At 34.5% G+C, this 13682-nt stretch overlaps 1 long non-coding RNA gene across 1 annotated transcript in view; it reads left to right on the forward strand.

Annotated features, from left to right (window-relative positions):
- Nucleotides 1–13682, forward strand: part of LOC124235445 (uncharacterized) — a 63577-nt gene that overhangs the window by 36026 nt on the left and 13869 nt on the right. Inside the window, exon 3 of the long non-coding RNA XR_006887482.1 lies at nt 4933–5077. This is a non-coding gene — a long non-coding RNA (uncharacterized LOC124235445). The remainder of the gene's footprint in view (nt 1–4932; nt 5078–13682) is intronic.

A 13682-nucleotide genomic window follows, 5' to 3' on the forward strand; every position in this document is an offset into this window, starting at 1 on the left:
TCCTCCTCACACACATACACACACATACAAAAGGTAAAACAGGCAATATAACCTAACACTGTAGATATGCTGATTGGGATGCACCAACAGTACAAGGACAACCGTGGGAAGAGAAGGGACAGGTCTTGCATAGGAGTAGAAGTTAGTAGTGCAAAGATTAGCTGAAGGCCTCTGGAGTCAGACTGACCTAGGTTCAAATCTCAGCTTCCCCACTTGGCTGTGTGATCTTGAACACCTTATTTAGCCTCCATGTGCCTCTGTTCCATTAACTGAAAGGAACCGGGAAAGAATAGTACTTATCTCATAGGGTTGCTATCAGGATTAAATGAGATAATGTACATAAAGCATCCAGCACAGTTTGGCACATAGTAGGCATTAAAATAATCAACTGATGGAAGCTGCTTTTTAAAATCCAAAAGAGAAAACATGCACAGTGCTAAAAATAATAAGCATTAAGCTTTCTGTGGAGCTTATTTTAAAAAATCTAACTAGCTTAAAGGTCTTGAGAATGGTGGGAGTATCTCAGTCAAAAAAATTTTCGTTAAACATCCCACTGGTAGAATAAGTTTTCTCACAATTCCGTTCTTTGTGAGACTGAATATGAAACGCAGTACAACTAGACAGGACTCCCACTCCAAGTGTGCTGACCACCAGATGCAGGATGACATTTTCCCAAGATATTTGCTGGACTTTTTTTTTTCTCCAAATAATGAGTCATTATTGTGAGAGATTGTTCATTGTAAAACTCTTGTGTTCCTGCCATACATACCAAAACAAAAGGTCATTTTTCAGGCACTTTATGTTACAGTCAAGAACAAAAGAAAATAATGTAATGCTATGAAATGTCATACCATAGCATAGTGGATACTGTCTTGCTGGGTCTTTTTTATATAGCTTTAAAATATACACATTAGGCACAAGCAAGCGGAAGAATTTTGTTGGACACAATTTATGCAAAAATTATATGCCTTTATATGCACAGATAATTTCTGGAAGGACAGACAATAATCTTTTGATAGTTATTATATCTAAGGTTAGGATTCTTTTACTTTTCATTGTATACCCCTATGTACTCTTGAATTTAATTTTTAAACAATGAACATATAGTATTTGCAGAATAATTTTCTAAGCCATATGAAATGCATAGAGAAAAAAATTTTACACTGCCAGATTAAAGGTAGGCCTCAATGCTTTAGGTATAATTTAGGGAGAAGAGAGAAAAAATTGTCATCTGAAGTTGTCTGTCTTGTAAGATAAAAGAGAGATAAATAAAATAAACGTGTGTGTACGTGTGTATGCACACACACGCGTAACTGTTATAACATGGCAGTTACTTACAGCCTAAGTTATGCTGAGAACAAGGAGTTCCCAGTGAGAATTACCTCCAAGCACTCCCAGGGTTGCTCTGTAAACATAGGCGGTTGAGCCGCAGCATTTTTGCTAAAATGAGGCAACCCAACGGAGTTCTATCCGGAAGAAACTCTCCTGACTCACAGCTTCCAGCCACACCTACTGGTGATAAGGATCAGCACCTAGTTGTTCTACCTAGTTGTCCAACTGGATATAACTTTGCTGCTTCACCCCATTTTGCTCAACACTTTTCCTTCATTGGGTCAGGATAACGATTCTAAGGGCTGCAGCTGTTATCATAAGGGGACTGGATCACTTGTTTCTGCATTGGCTGAGGACTTTGCTTTTTATCCTTCACCCTCACCCTAACTTTTGGATATTATGATAGAAAACCCAAACAACTTGCTTATAACCAAATTTCCCTGCATTCTTACACAAAAATGGACACAACTAGTGAAAATTTAAAATTTCTTGGCTAGTAGTCTCTTGATATGGGGGTATAGTAACACGTAACTTAAGCTGGAGAATGAAGTCACTAAGAGCCCTCCTAAAAGTCCCTAAACTGTACAGCAAATAAAGTCCAAAATAAGATCAGAATAAGTGCCCTAAAGCTTAAGGAAAAATCTTCCAAAAAGCAGGAGTCTTAGTGAAGACGTGACAAGATGCCAGTTTTTTTATAGCATCCTTCTAAGGTAGGCAGATAGATGTAATCCTCTCTGCAAATGTCTTCAGTAAATTTACAAAATAAAATGATGCAGAAACTTGCAGCCCCTCTGCCCACCCAAGGACCATTTTTAACTGCTCTGTGGATAGTGAGTGAGCCCATATATGGGTAGCGTGAGAAGAGTTTACGGAGCCACAAGTTTCCCTTGGTTCAGGTTAACAGAAAGAGACCACATGGCCAATATGAACTCTCTGCTTTCACTTTACAAGACAGTGTCTGTTGAACCCTCTCCTGTTAGAAAGGTTTGCGCTGAATGAGGACAAGACTTTTTGCAAAGGAGATTCAAAAGAAAACAGCAAAAATCTCTCTTCTATTGCCGTGAATCTATAGGTTCTCATCTGAGCCTCTCTGTATTTTCCCAAACCATCTTATAATCAAATCCTCTATGTCTGATTTCCCAGATAGTAGCACTCTAAAAACCAAACCCTTAAATATATTGATTCAAAGTCACAGGAAAGAGGAAACTGGCTGCATTCTGTCCCTGGCACGAGTATAAAATATATATCATCAACAAGTATCTGAAGAACAAACAAGAGAGAAGACTCATGGCAAGTGATTGAACTGTCTGGTTTAGTTTCAATTTTTGATTATTCTGATCATAGTTTTCCAGCTTTAGTCCAAGCCAGGTTATTTACTCAGCATTTTTCTTTTTTTCCATATTAGAAGCAGATAAGCAATAATGGTGGTGGAGATGGTAGGCTCCAAGCCTGTGCCACTGGAGAGTCAAAACACGAGAGCTGGTGACCTTGCTAAAGAAAAGCGGGTAGGATAAGGGAATAACCTACCAGGGAAGGGAGAGAAATCAAGAGATGAAGAATAAGATGTCCTTTTACTTGGGTCTGGACAGCATAATGTGGAAGATGCATTACAGTGGGGGCTGTAGGCAGCTGGGACCAGCTGGCTGTGAGGGACCGCAGAAAGTTTAGTCAATTTGTTGAGATGTTAGACCATTATCTGCAACGGCTAATATTGTAACCCTCTGCAGTACTGTAGCTTCATATTTGAAGTTATATAAAATTTCTCCTTGAGTTCCCTAATGGAAGGTTAAAACATGCCTGGATTTAGTTCTATAGTCGATTTGCATTATTTGCAGAGTCCATATTTGCGAAGAGTCACCTACTTGCTAAAATTTATTTGTGACTTGAAACTCAATACTCCTAATGCTTTCATGGTTATTCATGGACATGCATGTGTGCAGAGTGGTGAAAAATCTGAGTCACTAGGGGACACGTTTCCAGCTAAGTTTAAACAAGGGGACACTCTGCCTTCTTGTTTTAGCCCTCATACTGTAAAAAGTGTCCTTTTTGAGGTCTATTTAGTGCCATGTTTTTCATATTTTTGTGCTTTATTTTGTTGACTTCACAGTTTAAAATGGCCCTTAAGCATAGTACTGAAGTACTCTCTAGTGTTCCTAAGTGCAAAAAGGCTGTGATGTGCCTTGCAGAGAAAACATGTGTGTTAGGTAAGCTTTGTTAAAGCATGAGTTATAGTGCTGTTGGCCATGAGTTCAATGTTAACGAATCAATAACATGTATTAAATAAGGTGTCTTTAAACAGAAACACACATAAAACAAGATTATGTATTGAGCTGTTGATGAATTGGCTCACAGGAACCAAGCCCTGTATTTCCCCAAGTTATTCTTGGAGAATAATTTAATGGATGGGTATACTAGTTTCTTAGGACTGGCATAACAAGTTGTCACAAACTTGGTGGCTTACAGCAATAGAAATTTATTCTCTCAGTTCTTGAGTCCAAAGTCCAAAATCAATTTCTTGAAAGGCTTTAGGGGAAAATTCTTCCTTGCCTTTCTCCTAGCTTCTGATGACTCTTGGCATCTCTTGGCATGTTGCAGCATAATTCTAATGTCTGCCTCTGTCTTCACATTACCTTCTTCTTTGTACGTCTCTCTGTGTCCAAATGTCCCTTTCTCTTTTCTCTTATAAAGACACCAGCTATTGGATTTAGGGCACATCCTACATCTAGGATGTTTTTATGTTGAGATCTTTAATTATATCTGCAAACACCTTTCTTCCAAATAGCTCACATTCTGCACTCTAGATGTACATGAATTTTAGGGGACAATATTCAACTCACTACAGTAGGTTTAATAACAGATGACATACAGCTGAAGAAAGAATAAGAACATTGGAGAATGGGCAAAAGAATATCCAAAATAAAGCACAGAAAGGCAAAAAAATAAAAAAGGAAAGAAAAGGGAAAAAATCAAAATTATGGTAAAAGATATAGATGAGAAGTTCTAACCTATATTTATTTGGAGTCTCAGAAGGAAAGGAGAGAGAAAATAGGGCAGAAGAAATACTTGAGGAGACAATGGCTGATATTCTGCTAAAATGGGTGAAAGATATCAATCCACAGAGTCAAGAGACCTAACAAATGCCAAGCAGAATAAATTTTCAGAAGTCCACATCTAGAAACATCATAATAAAACTGTAGAAAACCAAAGACAAAGAGAACATCATAAAAGTAGCCAAAGAAAAAATGACTAAAAAACTTCAAAGGCAAAACAACTAGATTGACAGCTGACTTCTTGATAGAAACAATAAAAATGGGTGAAGGTGGTCAAAGGCACAAACTTCCAGTTATAAGATGACTAAGTTCTGTGGATGTAATATACAGCATGGTGACTATAGCTAATAACATGTATTATATATTTGACAGTTGCTAAGAAAGTAGATTTTAAAAGTTCTTATCACAAGAAAAAAATGTATGATGTGAGGAGATGGATAGTAACTAAATGTATCGTAGTAATCATTTTGCAATATTTACATGTCAAATAATTGTGTTGTACACCTTAATGAATGTGATGTTATATATCAATTTTGTCTTAATAAAACAGGGGAAAAAAGAAACAATAAAAACCACAGAACAATGAAATATCTTCAATGTGCTGAAAGGAAATTAAGGAAATAACAGCAAACTTAGATTTCTATACCCAGTGAAAACATCCTTCAAGAATGAAAGCGAAATAAAGACATTTACAGGTAAAGAAAAACCAGGAGAATTCATAACTAACAAATCTACACTAAAGAAAATACCAAAGAGTGCTACTCAGGTGAAGGAAAAATTATTTATTATTTATTTATTATTTACCTCTGATGGAAGGTCAGAGATGCACGAAGGAATAAAGAGCAAGACCGTTGGTAAATATGTGGGTAAATCAAAATAAATACTGACTATACAAAATGACAATAACATCTTATGGGGCTACACATGTATACACATATATGTATACAGTTATGCATCGCTTATTAGGGATACATTCTGAGAAATGCATCATGAGGTGATTTCATCATTGTGTGAACATTGTAGAGCATACTTATACAAACCTAGGTGGTACAGCCTACTACACACCCAAGCTACATGGGATAGCCTATTGCTCCTAGGCTACAAACCTATACAGCATGTTAATACTGAATACTGTAGGCAACTGTAACACAATGGTAAGTATTTGTGTGTCTAAACATAGAAAAGTTACAGTAAAAATACAATATAAAAGATAAAAAATGGTACAAGACAAGAGTATAGGTGTCAACATGCATTTAACAGGCTTCCAGGAATGAAAGAAAAGAGTAAATGGAAGGGAAGGAATTTTTCAAGAAGTAACGACTGGTAATTTTCTAGAATTAAATACAGGTATAAGTCCTCATATTGAAAGAATGCCACATAGGCTGAATAATAAAAACATATACCAAAAACCCTCACCTAAAAATATTAAAATGAAATTAAATACCATTAAAGAAAGAATTTTATTGGTTTCCAGAAGGTATAAGCAGATTACTTGCAAAGGCATAAGAGTCAGACCAATTCAGATTTCTCTATGGCAATACTGGAAGCAAAAAGACAACAGGATAATGTGCTTAAAGTTCTGAGGGAAGAAATTGAAACTGGAATTTTATTTTTAGTCAAATTATATGTAAAGATGAGTCAAGATATCCACAGGCATATCAAGGACTCAGAATAAATAGCACACAAAGATCCTCTCTGAATGCACTCAGCAAGAAGAGAAATAAATAAAGACTGTTTCTTGTTGTCTAAATAAGCAATGATACACATGTCCAAATACATTCTCAACATTCTGAAATGAAAATTCTAAAGGATTCCAACATAATGGTTGGGGGGAAGGGATAGACCAGAGGGAGGTGAGGGAAAATGTGAAGATACTTGATTTTCTTGATGAAAAGACATAAAAGGCTTAGATATTGAGATCAATTTTAAGAACTTATAAATGTACTGTCATAATATATGATGTTAATATTAGAGGAAGTTGGGTGAAGAGTATATAAGAACTCTCTGTACTATCTTTGTAACTCTTCTATAAATCTAAAATAATTTCAAAATAAAACTACTGAAGAAAAAATACCAAAAAAACCCAGATGACAGAAATAAGTCCTAAAATAACTATAATAATTTTAAATTTGTTAAAAAAATCAAAAGACAGAGGCCCTCAGATTGAATTTTAAAATATTAAAATCCAGCAATATGTTGTTTACAAGACATACCCATCAAAAAAAGAAAAAAGAAAAGAAAAAAATATGAAAAGGTTGAAGATAAAAGAGAGAACGATATACCAGGCAAATATAAGCAACAACAGCAAAACATAAAGGAGCAATTTTAATATGACACAAAACAGATCATAAGAAAAACAAAATCATAATGGACAAAGAGAAACATATATACTGGCAAAAGCAACAAGATATAACAATCATGAACACATATGCAGCTGACAATTCTGCTTTAAAATATATAAAGCAACGAGTGACAGAATTACAGGAAGAAATACACAAATCAACAGTTATAGTTGAAGATTTTAATAAATTCCCCTATTAAGTGGATACATTAAGCAAAAAAAAAAAAAAAACTAAACAAAAATATAGAAGATCTGAATAACAACACGCTTGACCAAATAGGTAGTTTGGAAGACGTTACAGAATATAAAGTATTTTAAAGCGTTAATGGAACAATCACAGAAATTGTCTATACCAAGCTACAAAGCAAATTTCAGTACTTTCCAGAGAATCAGCATCATACAGATTATATTCTCTAAGTAGTAGTATTAAAAGGAAAAATCAATAACAAAAGGGTAGCTGAAAATATTCCATATGTTTGGAAACCAAAAACATCAAACCCCACACTGCTGAGTAATTCCTGGCTTAAAAAGAAAATGAATGTCAACTATAACTTTACATGTTAAATTAATAGTTTTAAGCAAATTATAACAAAGTTTGAAAATGATTCAACTCAAGAAGCTAGAAAAAGAGCCACAGATTATATATTCAACAAAATGAAAATAAAGGAGATAATACAGATTGGGGCAGAAATCAATGAGAGAACAACAAAAAGAATAATAAAAATGACCCAAAAGCTGGCACTTCCAAAAGGCTAGTAAGATAGACAAAACAGACAAATAGAGAACAAAAATGGGGGAAGAAGCATAAATAAAATGGATATTAAAAAAGCAAAGATTATTACTAACTGTATCCTAATAAATTTGAGACCTAGACAAAATGTATTTCTGAAAACAAATAAAGTGCTAAAATAGAACAAAATGAAGCAGAATACTTGAAGAGACGAATAACCATATCTGAAAGAATGCATAATCATTAGAGGAATTGAAATTATAATTTAAAAATCTTACTATGTCTAAAAAATCTCAGTCCAAACAGCATTGCAAGTGAGTTCTTCCAAAGAACAGATTAGGCTCATATTATACATATTGTTCTAAAAAATAGAAATAGAGTGAAAGGTGCCTTTACATTTTATAATGTAAAATAACTTTCCTAATTAAACTGATTAAAGATAGTCCAAGAAGAGAAAATTATAGGCCAATATCACTTAAGAACATACATGGAAAACCTCTAAATAAAATGTTGTCTAATAAATCCAACATTGCTTTGAAAAAGAATATATAATCATCAGTTTGAGTTTATCCTAGAAAGTAGGGATGAGTTAACATTAGATAACCTATGAGTGTAATTCAGTACATGAAAGAACTAAAAGAGAAAAATCACATGTTCATCTTACTAGGTCCAGAAACATTTAATAAAGCTCAAAAACTATTTATGATTAAAAAACCCCACATACCTCTTAGGAGACCACAAACAGAAGGAAACTTTATAAAATGAAAGCTAACTCCCAATTAACCTCATACCTAATGGTGAAACTCAAGATGCTTTTTCTTTGAGACAAGAATGCTGACTATTATCACTACCGTTCCATGTGTTATTGGAGATCCTGATCAATGCAATGAGATAACACAGAGACATAAGAGGTATAGTGATGGAAGGAAATACATAAAAATATAATTATTTTCTTTATAATGTGATTATCTACTTAGAAAATAGAAATGAATCAACAGACCAACTATTGATAGAGCAAGGTTCAGCAAGGCTGATAGATACAAAAATCAGTATGCAAATATCAATATAATTTTTCTACCCTAACAATAACCAATTAGAAAATGTCTTAGGAAATAAGAGAGCATAAACGATAAAGATTTAGAAATTAATATAACAATGAATGCTCAATATCTTTATAGAGAAAAACTAAACACTCTCTTAAATGACATAAAAAGAGACAAATTAATCTCCAAATTCAATGCAATTCCAATTAAAACTCTACAAGACTTCAAGGGAACTTGACAAACTGATTCCAAAATTAATATAGAAAAATGAAGGACCATGAATACTAAAGTAATTTTCAAAATGAGGAGCAAATTGGGTGAGGAGAGTCTCCTGTAATTCAGACATTACTCAGCTCAGTAATAAAAACACAAGGTGGCACTGGTGGAGGAACAAATAGAACAGTTAACAGATTAAAGAACTCAGAAATACACCCCTTGCAAATGCAGAAACTTGGTAGTTGAAAAAGGTGGCATAACAAATCACTACAGAATAATAATTTAGTAGATGGGGTACTGAGAAAATTAACTCAGAAAAAATAAAGCTTGATTCCAACCTCAAATCATAGACCAAAACAAACTCCAAATAAAGAACTAAATGTGAAGAGAGGAACTATAAAACTATAAAAGACATTTCTGTGATATTAGTCTAAGAAAGGACTTAAGATCCAAAAAGGTATGGGTGATGGAGGGAAAAAAGGACATTAAATCCATCATCAAAATCAAAGATTTCTGTTCAATGAAGGAAATTAGAGACAATGCTTCAGAGAATATTTGCAAGTCTAAAATAAACCAGATAAGGAGTTAATTCAAGAATATACAATGACCTCCCACAAATCAGTAAAAACTAGGAAGCCAATAAACAGATTGTGAAGAGTAGATAGTCCATAGAAAGGGAAACCTGAATGGCTAATAAACGTATGAAGAAATGTTCAAGCTTATTAGTAATTACAAAAATGTAAGTTAAAATTAATAGGAAAATACCACTTTAGAAAGTCAGATATTATTAAAGGCCATCAAGGAGAGCAGAAAACCAGAACCCTCACGCACTACTGGTTGGAGCATAAATGGTGCAGCCATTTTGATGAGTAATATGGCAGTACTTGGTAAAATTAACTATTACGCCCTAAGATTCATTATTTCCAGCTACACACCCCAGAGAAACTTTGCACAAGTTGATAAGAAGATAGGTATAAAATATTCACCACAGAATTCTTTAATGTGGTAAGGATTTGGAAGGATCACAGATGTCTACCACTGGAGATTGAACGGGTAAATTTTGGCATATGTATGAGGTGGAAGAGAAAGGCAGGAGCAATGGACCAGATTTAAAAATAACGTAGATAAAAATAGTTTTAAAAGGGGATGAAATTTATATCATTTATAGAAATTAAAAATAGACATGCATATTATTTTTTCAGATATACACATATCTACTAAACACAGGAAAGATAACTGAAAAGACATGGTAGTGTGCCATATGCCAAGGATTATGATTTTCTCCATTCTGAATACCTGAGGTTAAAAAGAATAATTCAACTAAGGAAACTGGAGCCCAGAGAGGTTAAGAGACATGGTCTCGATTCATGGACAACTAAAGAATGCAGGTCTCCTGTTACCCAGAGCTTTCTACTTTACCACACTCCTCTCCCCTGGGAAGCTCCAAAAGGCATCTTTAAGATGGCAACCTCTGTCCTAGAGTCCACATATTTTGTTCTCAGAAGCAAAATCCCATTTGTCAATTGTTTCCTGATTTTTGATTACGGAAAATGACCACTATAATTCTGAGATATGATGACCTGTAAATTTGTTTATTCTACTTGCTTCACAGGCATTCAAGAAGGTAAGCAAATGTGTACTTTCAGATAAAACATGCTAATTTCAGGATAAGGCATTTTGTTCTTCCACTTTTGAGGTTACTCAAAATACCAACCCTTAATTATTATAGTATTGTTTATATCTGAACTAGTTCCTTGGAGACAAATCCAAATATTTCAAGAATTCACGATTTTGGTGGCAATAACATCCAGCTATATTAATATCCTGAGATATAAGGAAAGTTCATAAGCTGAGAGGGCTTTGTTTACATATACAACGAATCCATTCTTCATAAACACTAGAAAGGTTTGACAAGTTTTGTAGGAATAAAAATATTAGGTAAAGCCATGGATTTCATGCAATTTCATAGTTAATAGGTGTCAAAGCAAAAATTTTAAATTAAATTCTTATATAGTGTTGGAAAGGGGAAAAATAGGTTTTAAAATATTTTATAGGAGGAGACACTTTGTGGACAGCTGTTTGTTATTAATGTCTGGAGTTATGGTCTGCTCTATTTCAAAATTTCCTAACTTATCCTGCTTAACATTCAGAAGATATAAAAAAGGAGGGATTTTTTTTTAACCTTCAAGTTATAATGAGAAATTAAGGACAGTGTTTAAAGAAGTTCCTCACTGTCCAGCGGAAGAGCTAGAACATCCCCGTCACTCCACTGAAAATGCTCATTAGCGGCTCCAAAGACTTGTATCGTGCTAAATTCTAGGGCCTTTCTCTGCTCTCATCTTATTTCACCTCTCAGCAGTATTCCCAGTTGATCACTCTATTTTGAAATACCTAGCTTCTGTGATACTACTGCTTATTGCTAAGCTCCCAGTCCACTTTTGTTTCTTTTGCTGGCTCAGCCTCTTTTGCCAAAAATATACTTTCTCAGTCTTCTCATTTCATTTAATGATATCACTATCTACCAGTTGCTCAGTAACAAACCTAGGAGCCATCCTTATTGTCTCTTTCCTTTACAATCCTCAATTCCAATTCATAAGCAAATCCTGTTGGCCTTCCCGATTCTGTGCATGCACTTCTTTCCAAATTCTGGTCCAAAAGCCTCTATCATCTTTCATTCAGACTTCTTGAGTGGGCTCCTGCTGGTCTTCCTGGTCACATTTGCCCCATATAATCATTTCTTCACGATAGCCAGATCATCTTTTAAAATGGTATATCAGAATATAAATTTCCAATGGCTTCCCACTGTTCTTTAGAATAAACTCTCAACTCATTATCTCAAACTATAAGATTACCCATTACCCTGACCATCTCTCCAATCTTGTTTAACATCTCATCCTATCTTGCTTGAATTTAACATACCCCTCTCATCTCAGATGGACTTCCTCTCTGCCTAGACTGCTCTTGCCCTAGATCAGTATGGTCAGCTCTTTTTCCTCATTTATGTGTGAAACCAACTTTCACATCCTCAAAGTTACCTCCCCCACTTTCATTTATTGATTGATAGGATTTTTCTCTATCTGAAATTATCTTGTTTATCTGCCTTTCCCCATAGAACTAAGCTCTTTGAGCAAAGGGATAATTTGTTCCTTATGGTATCCTTCAACCTTAGGACATAGCACATAGTAGGCACACAAATACTTGTTAAATAAACAGATGAAGGGGTTAGAGAAAGGGCATGTCCCTTTTAGTATTCTAGCACTTTTAGATTCCTTTTCTAACTGTCTCTTGGTGGTGAAGACAACAATAATGAGAAAGAAGAAAGACCGAGTTTTAAATATCAACCCTACCCTACTCAATAAAGTAAATCAGTTTGTAGTCTATATTCATTCATGATACAACTCACTTTTAACAGGTCCAAGATAGGTAACCCTTCTTCAGTTGAAGGCAACTAACCTACAGAGGATCAATCGTAATACAACAAAACTTAAATTAGGTTTTTAGAAAGAAGACTATAAATTTCCATTCATTACTCTAAAAATTGAGTTGGGACCATAAAACTATTAAGTACAACAAATACACAACTCAAGATATTAGATGTATATTGCTTATGTAGTTCCTTGCTGGGCTGATGCCATGAACATAACACCTACCACTGTTGGAAATGTAGCTGAAATAGGAAGTAACCAGCCTCACTCCTCTCCTACTTCCACAACTTCGAAGGCCAAAGGATTTGTAATGTGCAAAGTGACACTGGCCACAAGGCTATTAGTCTGAAAGTTCTTTTAACTTTCAAAAATTGTCTGATAGCATTATCGTACTTTGAGATGAGGGTTGGTCCATTCCACTACCTTGAAGGTTACACCTGAGTTATTTTTGGATACACAGTAAATTCACAAATGATTCCTTAGATGTTGCAGCCCTTAAAAAGTTCATTTTAAAGCATCATAACAGGGATTTGGGAGAGTACATTTCTCCCTCCACTTCTTTCCTTGGTTTAATTTCCTGCTTAGAAGTGTTTAATTTTATACTGAAGGAGTAATTCCTGAGACATTTGTTTGCACCATGAATTGTTCCAGGACAGATTAAACAGGGTTCAGGAGAGGCCAACTCCTCCATGAATGCTTCAAAGTAGAACAAGCAGGTAACCTTAAAAGTGGAAAATATTTAAACCCCAATTTTCTAACCAAATGAACAAGATTTTCAGTACTGTTTTCTGAGAAATATTCTTAAAACATTCAAAAGCTATTTTACAAGTATATATTACTGAATTACTCAAATATATAGTGTACTGTTTAAAGCCACTGTGCTGGTTTTGTGCTAGTTGAGACTAATATTTACACAGGAAATATTTGAGGTAGATTATGTAATTTTTATTACTGACAAAGAATGTGTACTTCCAGTCAAAAATCCTTGAGTGCCTGTCTTAAAGCATCTTGTGACCCATCCTGCACATATCAGTCAATTCTCAAGTATTAACTTGTGGGAGTTCCATTTCCAGGTAGCCATCCTCTGCCACACTCCTAGTCACCTGCTTCCTACCACCTAGTGTGAGCTCAAGGAACTTAGGTTATTTTTAACACTAGCTTAAGAAAAGGAAAATTGAGAAAACTCGTAACACAACCAACTATGTAACACTGCAAAATCAAACAATTTTGCCTTTTCCACATCATCAGTCCATTTCTTAGTTGACATATAATTGAAAATTTATTTTAGTCGTTCTCAAACTGTTATTTAAAATAGATGCATAAAAATTTAGTATTGCAGTAGTTAAGTAATAGGAGATAGGCGAACATTTTAACAAAAATTAAATACTCAATACAGCATTAAATGCTATTAATATGGTAACTATGCATGCAAAAGCTTTTGACAATTTCATGGGATGATTAAAACTTCTAATTTTTTAACCCTCTAAACTCACATAAGATGAATAACGCCCAGTAAAAAAACCTTCATCAATTGACTTAAAAATG

Source organism: Equus quagga, chromosome 2 (assembly GCF_021613505.1).
Source record: "Equus quagga isolate Etosha38 chromosome 2, UCLA_HA_Equagga_1.0, whole genome shotgun sequence".
NCBI lineage: Eukaryota > Metazoa > Chordata > Mammalia > Perissodactyla > Equidae > Equus > Equus quagga.